This window comes from Pogoniulus pusillus, chromosome Z (genome assembly GCF_015220805.1).
Source record: "Pogoniulus pusillus isolate bPogPus1 chromosome Z, bPogPus1.pri, whole genome shotgun sequence".
Classification (NCBI taxonomy): Eukaryota; Metazoa; Chordata; class Aves; order Piciformes; family Lybiidae; genus Pogoniulus; species Pogoniulus pusillus.
Window position 1 is genome coordinate 52,977,759 of NC_087309.1, and position 14,422 is coordinate 52,992,180.

The 14,422-nt window shown below is 40.3% G+C and overlaps 1 protein-coding gene across 1 annotated transcript in view; it reads left to right on the plus strand.

Moving 5' to 3' along the window:
- The first annotated feature begins 729 nt into the window (after window positions 1–729).
- ZNF366 (zinc finger protein 366) overlaps window positions 730–14,422 on the plus strand; it is a 42,224-nt gene continuing 28,531 nt past the window's right edge. Inside the window, exon 1 of the mRNA XM_064140226.1 lies at window positions 730–817. The gene's annotated coding sequence lies outside the window, so the exon portion shown is untranslated. The remainder of the gene's footprint in view (window positions 818–14,422) is intronic.

The window sequence follows — 14,422 nt, forward strand, 5'->3', positions numbered from 1 at the left end:
AAAGAAACAAAATAAAATGTAAAAGCTGCCCTAGAACATAGCACATTTGTTTGGACAAGATGCTTTCTGAAATACAGTTATTTGAGATAAATTACTTGTTACTACAAATCCAATATCAATCTACGATCCTTACCATTTTTAACGTTCATCCTCTTCTTACTTCACAATAGTCTATAAATATCCACTATGCTATTTTCTTGTAATCACAGTAAATAGAGGTTCTAGGAATGTTTGTAGCTGTATCACCGTGGAAATGAGATACGTGTGTGCATCAGTCCTGCTTTAGAGTGAAAGGCTGCATTATCTGTGCAAGCTTATGGCTAACTATTCTGCATCAGATAGGAGTGTCGTATTCCTGTCCACTACTTCGGATATTGCTTTCATATAGTTGCACATAGGCAGGCTGTAAAGTAGGTTTTATGAAGCCAATAATGCAGATATTATTCTTGAAGAATTGCTTTTGGTTTGGATATATTTATTTTTCCAAACATTTTGTTTGAGAGAAAATGAGATTGCTATCTGCTGTTTCCTTATTTTTTTTGCAGGAAAGCAAAGGGTTGTTGACTTCCTCTCCCCTCCCTTCCTTCCTTCTTTCTGAAGGTACTGTACTCATCTAAAAAAAAAAAAAAAGAAAAAAAAGAACAAAATGATTGTTCCTGTTCTCTTTCTTAAGTCATTTGAAACACTGTCCCTGCTACTTTTCTAAGTTTACTGCAATATACGCACAGAGGGAGGGAGAGGGAGAGAGAGACGGAGATTACCAACATGAGAACAGGTAGGGAGTTTAGGTCAAGACTCCTGCCAACTTCAGCAACTGGTAAGTTAAGTTGAAGTGCTTTTATAGTTGACTCTTTAGAATTCCAATATGTATACTTTTGTATTAAGAAAAGGCATTAATCAGACACGCATTTATCTGATTACCGTGTGGGCTGACAATCAGTATATTAATGCTGTAGCTACCTATAATCTGTTTTTTAGATACTGATAATAGGAAATGGTTTAACCAATGCAGACAAGAGAAGCATTTGCCAGTGAGGCTGATAACATTCTTAACACAATCTGCTGTGAATTTTGCTTGTATAGCTTCTGCTAACAGAATATTATTGCAGGCATCACTAACTTTCTCCTGAATATCTCAAGAAGATTCACTGGGCTATTGCTGGTATAAAGAGAGAAGCTGTGTCGTGTGTTTCGTATATCATCTGTCACTGCTGAAGTCTGCTCCAACCCATCAACCTGTCCTACATAGTGGGGAAGAACAACTAGGGGTTATTTTTCCCTTCAAGTTGTACTGTGTTCATGATTAGACATGTTTACATCTACTCATCTGTGTATATGATCAGTCTAACAACAGTGACACTGAAGACAGTTCCAGGTTCACGTTGTGTAGTATATAACAACACCAAGGCTGATGATCAGCATCAGTAATAGGATGGACTCAGATGTGTGTTTGCTTTTTGCATTGTTGCAGATATCAGTAATAGTTGTCATGTTTGGTATAGAGTACCAGAATGATCAGAACTGGCACATGAAATGAGTGACTGGATGCAAAGTTATGTTTCAGTTTTTGGAAGACAAAAATCCCTCCCATCCATGCTTTTATAAGAGCAGAATGAAGAGGTGGGGGGAAGAATTAGGACAGGTGTCCATTTCTTTGAATGGGAGTTTGGTCATCTTCTGATCCAGTATTTCTTCAGACTGCAACTGTCTAAAGTTCAGAGTGCTCTGCAGGATGACCAGAGCTCAGACAGAGCAGCTCCAAATGGCGGACAGGCATCGTGGAGGTTGGGTAAGCAGCTCCAGCTGCCCTGCTTCTGTTCCCACTGGGGCACCTGGGCTGCACTTCTGCCTTGTGTTCCTACTCTTCCCTGAAGCAAAGAGTGGAAAGGACTTTCTTCCCTCTCTATGTGATGTCTTTGTGCAAGTTTTTCCATAGGAAGGAGTGATCTACCCCAAAGTCAGCCTTATTTCTGGGTAAGATGTAGATTCTCTTCACTTTAGAAGAAGCAGAAGGGTCCTGCCAAAGCAGGTGGAAATGACGTGTTTCTTGGGCTGTGTAGATTAATGTTGCATCTCGGTTTAGTTTGGTTCTGGTTGCTGAGTTTATTTGGTTATACTTAATCCGCAGTGAATCCTCTGCAAGTGGCAAATAAATGCCAGATGTTGTTGTGAAAACCACTTGCCACATCTTTCACTCAGGATATCTGAGTTTATGGTTTATGTGGCTAAATACTCATTCAAATTGAATAGATGATTTGGAGAGCTATTTTGACAGCTAAATGGCAAACATCTGGAAAATCAAGCAGAAGAGTTTCCTGAAACTTAAAAATACAAAGGCTCCATGTTTGTAGTGGTAGTTTGCTCAAACTGCACAGTGTTAATCTAGATTGTAGTCACCTTTAAGTGTTGTTCTGGTTAGTTCAGAAGCCCAGTTTACCAAGAGCCAGATGGAGCCTTTGGGTGCAGATTTTGCTTCAGATGGCACTAAACATTTATGTGTTCTTGATTTGGACCATATATATGATCAGTTCTTTCTCTGAGAGATTGTCTGAAATACATAAATAAGAATGTGTGCTCACACTCATAGCTGATGGGCAAAAGCTGTACATGTTATTTTAAAACCTGTTCCCCAATAGCAAGCATAAAGGAGGAGTGCTTTTAAAGGAATGCTTAATAGTTCAACAGTGAAAAATACATCTTGAATTTCTAACTTCATTCTTAGATTTCACCTGCCAGGTTTACTGTTCCTTCAAAGAACATATCTTCGTGCTTGTTCAGAGTTTTAGTGCTTTGGTTTGGTTTTTTACCATTGTATAACAAAATACTGGGATGAATATAACATGATTTAGTATGATGGTAATTCATAACACAACTGATATTTTCCTTGATGTGTCAGAAAGAGGAGATTTTTGTGGTAGATGTTGTCCTTATTCCAGATTGCTAAGATATTTACAGAGAAGTGTACAGTCTGCAGCTGCACTGAATACAGATCTGTGACCATCTTATGTTAGTGAAATTAGTTTCCAGTTGTTCTCAACGTTACAGGAAAAGTGTTTATTGAATCAATTAGCCAAGAATAGAGAGACCTCTGTTTATTTGACATGAAAACTTAACTGTCTTTGTTACTGAGGGCCATATAGCATGGCTCAGTTATTGGCTCTGAGCATGGCTCAGTGATCAGTTACTATATGTGTTTTACAGGGAGTTATTTAAGGCCATTATTTTAATTTGAGTTGTTCTCAATTACAATATTAAAAAATACACAGAGATATTTTTTTTTTGCCTTCCCCCCCCAATTAAAACCAAAAACACTACAACGATGGCAAAGATATTCCAGAAAAAAAGTTGTATCTGATGGAAATCTCAGATAAACAGATCTAATTCACAAAGCATAGAAACTGATAGAAGTCTTTCTGTAAATGTTAATTGCCTTTCTGTATTGAGGGCCAGCTTCTTTAATGGTGAAAACTGTTGAGAATGTGAGGTTTTGGCACAAATAGTAGTACTGATTTACATTTTGACATTATTGTATGTGTTTCTGACTGGGAGATAATTTTAATCTTTGGCTTTTAAGGAACTTTTCATTGTTTCAATACTTCTTCAGACAAGTACACCAGAAAGATGTGCCTTAGGACTACCTGCATATAGTGCAGGTACTGGTGGCCTGAAGCATGGCGTACATCTCAGAGATGAACGTAGTGGTGTCTCTTTCAGGTACCATTTCTCTAAGTGTCATGTAAGTACACAGGATTTAGAATGGGAGGAACACAGGGGGATGAAACATAGTAGTAACCCAAAACAAGTCTGGCACACAGAGGTAAAAGAGTATAGATTACACATAGCACTTAGATTGTTTGCAGTCTTTGATACTGCAAAGCCTCAAGGATGCAGAAAGATATCTATCCTAACGGACCGATCTACTCAGGCAGACATGTTAGCAGAATACCACCACAAGAAACAAAATCAATGAAGGCTGAATAAGATAATACAATGTTTCTGTTGTCATGGTTTAAGGACACCAGTCAGGCAAAGATGGGCAGGAAAAAGTGGATTCTTACTAGTTGATATGGAAAGATCTACATCTGCTGAGCACAAATGCATGTTCCCCAGTTGTAACTGAACCAGTGAAATAAATTGGTCCTTCAAGCAGACCTTATGAGTATGTCTGGGGGGTTTTGGTGGTAATTTTTTTTTAAATTATTTTATTTTATTTTATTTTATTTTATCTTTCTGGCAGGAGCTAGGTCTTCTTGCTTGGCTTTTAAAACACTAATGACCCAATGAAAACTATTATTTAATCTTTGTTTTATTTCCTCCCTAACTTCAGACTTTTGTGACTTCCTTTTCAAAACAAATAATTTTATACTGATCTTGATAAGCAGAACACTGCATTTTCCTTCTAAATCAACAGTGTTTAATGCATTGTCAAGACTGCTAGTGTCATTGGAAGTAATTAAGCTAACTAGTCATACATTAAAGAAAATATTTTTGTGCTTTGAAGATTATAGGAAGGAATTATGTGAATATTATTTTTTCTTCTCTTGATTTCCTGCTCTGTATACTAGGAAGGCATGTTATTAATTATTTGAATGAAAGATGAAAAAAAAAAATACTGTTCTTACATTCTTTTCCCTCCCTCTTCTACTACCAAAGCTAAATCACTGATGTATTTTCCTTTTGCTTTTACAGGTTTGTATGGTTTCATGTGATATAAAAGAAAGAAGCATAGGATAAAAAGTGTGCTTCCTGAAAACCTGTGTTCCTTTTGCAAACATTCATAAAAAGTAAACCCAAATAATTCCATCTTTCCAGCTGGATAACCAGCTCATTAAAAAGATTAGAATTCAGAGAACACTGGAAAATTGAAATGGTCATTTAATCTGATGATTCATTTAAGTACAAAAAGCTACAAGGTAAACTGAGATTCATACATTGATATAGCATCACTTTTCTTTGGTGCTATTGAGAAAAGTGGAACTGATCTGACACAGAAAGCAAGGCTATGAGAGTGGTCATACATTTTTAGGTGCCATTCTTAGATGATGCTGCACTATATATCAATGTACACCAAGCAGGCGTTGGGCATGCAGTGCTCTGCAGGTGTGATTGAGGACAGGAGCCATCTAATTTATGCTTGTGGAAAAAAATAATCTTGCAGAGTGGTGTTTCCAGGGTGAAGGAACAAGTGTAGGTGGCTATGGGATGGCATTTTTGCCCCTTTGCAGGGAGCAGTTTATTCTGACACCAGGCCTAAGAGTGTTGGCTAGGAGGGACGAGATGATTTCCAGTCGTCCTCCTTACTGGTTTGTTCCTATTCCTGACTGTGCAAAATCCACTTAACCTTGAGTTTTCTCTCTGAGGAGCTTTCTAAAGCAAATAATGTTTCAGCTTCAGGAAAAAAATGACATTTGAAAACAGGTGTCTTTTATATTGCACTCCCTGGTAGCACAAAAAGAATCTGTCTATTTTTTTCTTTAAAGTATTTAGAATAGATGTGTAATGGAAGTAATATTAGGAGGTGAGAAGGAAAGGGTTGAGCTCCTCGAGCTTCCGTGAGGTTCTATGCCACACTGAACTTATTTGAACCATCTTGTAGGATGGATTGGTTCCCTAGTGCAGGTTTCTGAAGCTATAAGGACTGTCTTGTATTTGTCCCAAACTGTTGTCCTTTGATAGGAATTCCAGGAAACGATGGAGGACCTCCTAGAAGACCAAGTTTAGAACAATGTGCTTGTGGGTTTAGCAGAAGCTAAACTCATCCATTTACAAAAGCGTAGTAAATACTTTTCCCCACACCACCACAGCAAAGAATCACATCAGCAAGAATGTTACATTCAACTATTCCTCTGCATAATGCTGCACTCATAATACAAAGTCATCAAAGTTTCCAGAATATTTTTTATGTGTCTCTAGATAACATTTTGCCAGGATGCTATAGAAGCAGTCACATACATCAGAGAAATGGTAGACTGACTGCTTCTCTATATCCTCCTCCCTCTGACAGAAAAATCAAAATACTAATTAGAACCTTTTGATCTCAAATATGTCATTTTCTTTTTTCATGTCCCACAAAAAAGGACTTAGGCCACAGGTAATAAAAATTCAGTAGAATCCAGGCATCACTGGATTCTGTTAGAAAATATTCAGGAGGGAAGATTTTCACTACCTCATTCATTACTAGACAGAAAAAATACAGGGAACAGCCACCCAGTAGAAGGCACTGGACATGGTTAGGACAGTAAGTCATAGAATCATAGATTCAACCAGGTTGGAAGAGACCTACAAGATCATCCAGTCCAACTTAGCACCCAGCTCTATCCAGTCAACTAGACCATGGCACTAAGCAGAATTCACAAGACTACTTATTTCCTGGGTAATGTCCCCCTTCCCATAACCACAAAACAGTCTGCTGTACCTCCCAAAGCAGAGCAATAATTTCTATCATATCTTCCAGATTTTTGTACATGGCATTTGACATTTTTCCAAAGAAAACACATGAATAGGGATGAAAAGGACAGGGAATGATTGGGGGAGACAGGGTCATCTGGAATTGGGAGAGTTATATTAACACATAAGGTATTTCCTTTGGCAAAACCTGATTTTATATTGCCGGCTGGCCATTTATTGTGCATGACAGTAAAAGTGGTTTGGTGGTTTGATCCTTTCCTTTCCTTTCCTTTCCTTTCCTTTCCTTTCCTTTCCTTTCCTTTCCTTTCCTTTCCTTTCCTTTCCTTTCCTTTCCTTTCCTTTCCTTTCCTTTCCTTTCCTTTCCTTTCCTTTCCTTTCCTTTCCTTTCCTTTCCTTTCCTTTCCTTTCCTTTCCTTTCCTTTCCTTTCCTTTCCTTTCCTTTCCTTTCCTTTCCTTTCCTTTCCTTTCCTTTCCTTTCCTTTCCTTTCCTTTCCTTTCCTTTCCTTTCCTTTCCTTTCCTTTCCTTTCCTTTCCTTTCCTTTCCTCTCCTTTCCTTTCCTCTCCTCTCCTCTCCTCTCCTCTCCTCTCCTCTCCTCTCCTCTCCTCTCCTCTCCTCTCCTCTCCTCTCCTCTCCTCTCCTCTCCTCTCCTCTCCTCTCCTCTCCTCTCCTCTCCTCTCCTCTCCTCTCCTCTCCTCTCCTCTCCTCTCCTCTCCTCTCCTCTCCTCTCCTCTCCTCTCCTCTCCTCTCCTCTCCTCTCCTCTCCTCTCCTCTCCTCTCCTCTCCTCTCCTCTCCTCTCCTCTCCTCTCCTCTCCTCTCCTCTCCTCTCCTCTCCTCTCCTCTCCTCTCCTCTCCTCTCCTCTCCTCTCCTCTCCTCTCCTCTCCTCTCCTCTCCTCTCCTCTCCTCTCCTCTCCTCTCCTCTCCTCTCCTCTCCTCTCCTCTCCTCTCCTCTCCTCTCCTCTCCTCTCCTCTCCTCTCCTCTCCTCTCCTCTCCTCTCCTCTCCTCTCCTCTCCTTTCCTCTCCTCTCCTTTCCTTTCCTTTCCTATAAAACTCTGAAGCAAGTCAGTATCCAGGACAAGTGTTTGGCATCACTAATGGTGAAGGATAAGTAGCACTACAGTGGTTTAGGAACTATCCAAAATTTCAGATTTCAAACTGCATTGAGTTTCATCTCTCTATATTTTTTTTAATCCCTTCCACAAAATAGTTTTAATTTGTTTGTAACTCTAGTGTCTGTTCCAGTATGTGCTGATGACATTTGGCTAAGTCTTAGCTGCCATTCCCACTCTGTGCACCGGTTTGTTGAATTTATTAACACTGGCATTTTAAATCTGTTTTAGTGTAAAATAACCCACCTCAAGAATTCTTTTCTGTTGATTTACTTAGAGATTTGTTTTTCAGCTGATCAAAATCACAGAGACAATGTTTGCTCTAAATTTCATATGGCCCTTAGTTATGGTAACAAACTAATCTTTGTTTTAGAAACTTTCTAGGATTTAAAATAAGCAGTTAAGATCTATAACATATAATAATAAATAATATACCACATTCATTTTGGATACCAGAGGGGAAGAACATGTTATTTTTGCTGTTCATTTGAGGAGAAGATTCAAGTTTGGCACCTCAGGTAAAGCACAAAGCCAGAGAGGGAGTTAATTTAAGTTATTTCCTTTGCAGGTACTTCTTACGACCAATCAAAAATACCACTTTACACTGGAACTGCAGAACTAACCACATTACTCTTTAAACACAATTTAGGTTTTTTATTAAATGAACCTCAATTTGCAAGCAATTGTGAGATAGATATAAAGGTGATACTTTTTTCTTAATGATAAATACATACCCAGCATGTTTTCAGTGCTTGAACACAGGGTCTATGCTATGTCAGTTTGGTAAGCAAAACCCTCTAGTCACAGTATGAGTATATATAAAAGTACTTTCCTTCAGTGCCCCAAATGCCCCAATAATTTGCCCCCACAGCCATTTTTAACTCTGTCTCATTGCTCACAACCTTTTTATATTTTTCCCCCTCCTTTTATTTTTTCTTATTTTTCTTTTTCTCTTTTTCTCTCTTTTTCTGTTCCTTCTTTTTTTTTCTTTTCCTTTCTTTCTCTTTCTTTCTTTCTTTCTTTCTTTCTTTCTTTCTTTCTTTCTTTCTTTCTTTCTTTCTTTCTTTCTTTCTTTCTTTCTTTCTTTCTTTCTTTCTTTCTTTCTTTCTTTCTTCTTTCTTTCTTTCTTTCTTTCTTTCTTTCTTTCTTTCTTTCTTTCTCTCTTTCCTTCTTTCTTTCTTTCTTTCTTTCTTTCTTTCTTTCTTTCTTTCTTTCTTTCTTTCTTTCTTTCTTTCTTTCTTTCTTTCTTTCTTTCTTTCTTTCTTTCTTTCTTTCTTTCTTTCTTTCTTTCTTTCTTTCTTTCTTTCTTTCCTTCTCTCTCTTTCTTTCTTTCTTTCTTTCTTTCTTTCTTTCTTTCTTTCTTTCTTTCTTTCTTTCTTTCTTTCTTTCTTTCTTTCTTTCTTTCTTTCTTTCTTTCTTTCTTTCTTTATTTATTTCTTTCTTTCTTTCTTTCTTTCTTTCTTTCTTTCTTTCCTTTTCTTTCTTTCTTTCTTTCTTTCTTTCTTTCTTTCTTTCTTTCTTTCTTTCTTTCTTTCTTTCTTTCTTTCTTTCTTTCTTTCTTTCTTTCTTTCTTTCTTTCTTTCTTTCTTTCTTTCTTTCTTTCTTTCTTTCTTTCTTTCTTTCTTTCTTTCTTTCTTTCTTTCTTTCTTTCTTTCTTTTTCTTTCCTCCTCCTCCTCCTCCTCCTCCTCCTCCTCCTCCTCCTCCTCCTCCTCCTCCTCCTCCTCCTCCTCCTCCTCCTCCTCCTCCTCCTCCTCCTCCTCCTCCTCCTCCTCCTCCTCCTCCTCCTCCTCCTCCTCCTCCTCCTCCTCCTCCTCCTCCTCCTCCTCCTCCTCCTCCTCCTCCTCCTCCTCCTCCTCCTCCTCCTCCTCCTCCTCCTCCTCCTCCTCCTCCTCCTCCTCCTCCTCCTCCTCCTCCTCCTCCTCCTCCTCCTCCTCCTCCTCCTCCTCCTCCTCCTCCTCCTCCTCCTCCTTCTTCTTCTTCTTCTTCTTCTTCTTCTTCTTCTTCTTCTTCTTCTTCTTCTTCTTCTTCTTCTTCTTCTTCTTCTTCTTCTTCTTCTTCTTCTTCTTCTTCTTCTTCTTCTTCTTCTTCTTCTTCTTCTTCTTCTTCTTCTTCTTCTTCTTCTTCTTTCTTTTTCTTTTCTCCATTTTATCATTGCAACAAACCCAGTCTTTTTGCAAGGAATGGCACTGACACCTCTAAATCCTTCACTGCACCCCCCCGCTGAACTTACGTTCAATAACTGACTTGCTACAGAGACAGCTTAATTGGAAGTACCAGAGGTTAATAGGGATTAATCAATATTTTCAGCCAAGTAGCCCGTTCAGCAAGAAAACTCCTCAGACCTGAGCTGAAATCAAATTTATTCATCTTCCTAAACAATTAGGGAAGTGTCATCTGGTAATTAGATTTTTGTGACCTGGACACCAACAGAAGTGTTTGTTGTCAGATATGTTTTTCCCAATTCAGTTAGTTTCTGCATGAATTTCTCCTCTTTCATTTCTCACATGATTCATATGGCATGTCTAACTGGAACACATGATACCTACCACTTAAGCAGCCTTCAGTTTCACTATCAGTTTTAAATTGTGTGAAACAAAGTATATGAGAAAAATAAATACCAACCCCAATGGTCCTGTTGCAGACATAATACTCTCCTATGTTTCAGTCAAACTACAGTTTCACTAAAAATTAACCCATTGTGGAGGCTTTATATGAAAACTTTCCTGCACATCCTCTTTCCAAATACATGTGCACATTTTACCTGACACTTTCCTTTTAGAGGTACCTATTGCTTTAACCATGTGATGTCCACAAAGTGCAGTCAATGGTCTAGGACACTGCTAGCAGGCTGGCTGGAAGAACTAAGGCTGAAAGTGGCCCTTGGCTACCCTTTAAGATAACAAAGAGGTGGGAGCAGATCAAACCATCTCTCTTGCCTCTGCGGAGGTGATAATCACATTGGGACTACAGTAGGAAGGAAAGCTCAATCTATTTCCTTTTTAAAGGTCATGAATGCCAGTGAAAGGCTTACTTTCAAAACAAATAGCCCAAGCAGGACAAGTTATAGAAGGGCATGTTTTTGTGATCATGTGTGTTCTCCATAGTGCTATCAATTGTTTCAAAATAATACTGCAATACAACTCAAGCCCCCTCTATCTCCACCTCACTCTATAGTGTTTACAGGTTGTGCTTTGTAGGTTGTGTCATAAGTACTCTTCCAAAGACTCTCCACTCTATTGCTGTTTTACTACCAGATCCTTCTTTACAGCACTTACGTATTCTGCTCACTTCCTCTGTTATAATATCTGTATAGATAGAAAAAAAAATAATCCTAAACCCACATTTGTGTTATGCGACAAATTTCCAGGGAGAAGCTATTTAATTCACAGGATTCCTGTGGTGCCAAAAATGTGCTACTTTAATTTGCAGTGGCAGATACTGAAATTGACAGGAAACAGGGATGGAGTGATTAGCACTTCTGTAAACACTGCTTAAAGTGACTCCACATACTTTATAAAGGCAGGGGCAGATTTGTGGTTCCAGCCTTGGGCATGAGAGCTCCCTTGTACACTAAAGACAAAGGAAGAACTTTGTCTTATTGGCATCACATAGCTGAGAATGTTGTTCTCAGCTACGTCCCAAGTTTTTCATAAAGACTTCAGTACAACGTGCATTATGCCAGGGAGAGAATCAGGACAGTTACTCAAGAGGAATTACTTCTATTGTTTGATTCAGTAATTAACTGAGATAGCCAACTCATTCTTCATTCCAATAACTAGGGAGGGCAGGAACAAATTGCATTTCCACCCAGCCTGCTGGCACCGGTTAGGCTTTGCACGTTTGAAGCTCTGCTCCTGGATGATGTCACCATCATGGCCAATCTAGTTTTGTTGGCCTTAAGGTCTGAACAAGGCCTGGGAACACCCATGCCCAAACGCTTTTGGGTACCCAGTCCTGAAAGAATATTTATATGAAACTGCATATAAACAACATCAAATTCAGTGAAAATGCAACCGCTACAAAGTGGAGGACTGAGTCATTTCCCTCCTCCCCTCTGAGGAGTCTGGACCTCTATCTCTACCCTCTTAAGCGAATTCTCTAAGTAAAGCCTGTGAGGATCACCCTATTCTCCTTTGCCTACAGGTGGGCCATTGGTTAGAAAAAAACCTGCAAGTGTCAAGGGGCAGAAAACTGAGAGAAGTCAGATTGTGTAGTCAGGGGTGCAGACTTCATCCCTCTGGAGACAGGTCTGTTCTCCCCAGAGTCAGGTGTCGTTTCTCCAGATTTAGTGAAAGTCAAAGGCACTTCAGCCTCCCAAATGTTGAATTTATGGCTTGCCTGCTGTGTTGTGCTCCTTTCAATTTATTCTGCCCCATAACCACTCTGCACTGTGCCAAAACTCCAGGAGAAGAGCCTGAGAGTTAAGTATGACTGAGTGCAATTTGCTAAAGTACACCCTCAGCCTAAACTCAGTATTGTACTCATTTCTTGGTGAACAACTCTCATCAATCAGCCTTGCATTTCTGTTTTCTTTTTAAAGCAGGCAAAACTAGCCTGGGGTCCCTAATTAAATCTCATCTTGACATGAGCAAAAGAGCACCTTCAAAAACAGTCCTGTATCACACACTGGCTAGCCTGCTTGAGGTAATAATTTACCCCTGCATATCCTCCAATTTTCTTTTCATATTATGAATGTATTTTTATTTCCTGTTTTGGTGGCAGAAAAAGCACAACAAAACAAAACAGAAAAAAAAAGGGGAGAAGCATTGTGTATTGAAAAAACAATAAAGACTATGCAGTTAAAGCCTTATCAGCAAAAATGATCCAGCTTTACAGTGGCAAAATAATGTTTTCTGAGGTTGGGAGAAGTTGAAGCAGTACAGGGTCAGCTGTTTAGGTAGCTGGTGAGGAGACAGAAAGTGGAGCATGAGTGATCTGTTGGAAGGTAGGAGAGCCCTGCAGAGGGACCTGGACAGGCTGGATGGGTGGGCAGAGGCCAATGGGATGAGATTTCACAAGGCCAAGTGCAGGGTTCTGCACTTTGGCCACAACAACCCCAAGCAGCACTACAGGCTGGGGACTGAGTGGCTGGAGAGCAGCCAGGAGGAAAGAGACCTGGGGGTACTGATAGATAGTAGGCTGAAGATGAGGCAGCAGTGTGCCCAGGTGGCCAAGAGAGCCAATGGCATCCTGGCCTGCATCAGGAACAGTGTGGCCAGTAGGACAAGGGAGGTTATTCTTCCCCTGTACTCAGCACTGGTCAGACCACACCATGAGTCCTGTGTCCAGTTCTGGGCCCCTCAATTCAAGAAGGATGTTGAGGTGCTGGAACATGCCCAGAGAAGGACAACAAAGCTGGTGAGGGGCCTGGAACACAAATCCTATGAGGAGAGGCTGATGGAGCTGGGGGTGTTTAGCCTAGAGAAGAGGAGGCTCAGGGGTGATCTTATTACTGTCTACAACTACCTGAAGGGACATTGTAGCCAGGTGGGGGTTGGTCTCTTCTCCCAGGCAACCAGCAATAGAACAAGGGGACACAGTCTCCAGTTGTGCCAGGGTAGGTATAGGCTGGATATTAGGAAGAAGTTCTTCCCAGAGAGAGTGATTGGCATTGGAATGGGCTGCCCAGGGAGGTGGTGGAGGCACCGTCCCTGGGGGTCTTCAAGAAGAGCCTGGATGAGGCACTTAGTGCCATGGTCTAGTTGAGTGAATAGGGCTGGGTGCTAGGTTGGACTGGATGATCTTGGAGGTCTCTTCCAACCTGGTTGATTCTATGATTCTATGATGATTCTATGAAATAACCTACAGTACAAATGTGTTCCGGACGGCTTTGAGGAGCAGAAATACAGGTGTTTCAGGGAAAGGTAAATTGAGAAGAGTGTAGGTGGGCATCTCTTCTCTTGTATGGTGCTGCTTCCACTGCCTTAACTCCTCTCTAAATCTCTGGAGTTACAAGATCCAACATCTAATCACTCAGAGATATCTCACTCTCCAGCACACAGAACTATCTCTATATGCCACTCAGCTCACAAGTGTTTAACAATAAATTTTATCCACATCCATCCTTCATGGACTAAGGAAAAAATCAGAATGTAACATCTTTGAATGAGAAAAGTTCTGAGCCCCAGACAGCTGGAAGCTTGAAGACATGATAACCTCTCTGGTTTCTTATAGTCTTCACAAGATCAGTATCTCGAGTTAGTTACACTAACCAGCCTGAGCCAATACCACTGGTTTTACATCCTCCTGTAACTCAATGGCAACTCTGTTTTAGGCTACACTTGGCAGGTTGCTATGAAGAAAGAGTTTAGGCCAGAGCCCACCCTGCTGTGGATATAGATGGTGCAGGGCTACGCTGTGAGCCCAGAGGCAAGGATCAACAAATGTTTGTTTCTTCTCCCATTCCTCTCCGCTCAAAGCAGCCTCACAATTCCTTGTGCATGCCAGAGGATCAGGCAGGTGGAGGTGCTTAGACAAGGATTGTGCCTGTTTACATGCTCCAATACCAGACAATTTGCTGTGCTTTTCATCATCCCACCATGTGCAGCTGTGGTTTGTCACAACGTTGTGCAAACAGCTAACACTTCAGAGCCTGTAGTCTTACCCACTTTGTTATTCAGGTTGTCTATGTATTGCCTGACTGCTGCAGCAGACGAAAAAGAGAAGCAGAGAGGGAGTGAACCACAGATGGAACAGAGAAATGAAGTGGGAACGAAACGAAAGAGAAGAACTAAGAAAATACACAAGGAGGAAGAAAAAAAAAAAGGGGGGGGGGAAGGAGAAAGGAGGATAAGAAATAGAGAAATAAAGAGCAAAGCCAGTACAAGCCTACGATGTACTGAAAGAGCATTTTGTATGTACATTGAAATGACTAGAGATAGTTCATCAGGCATAAGGACTGTC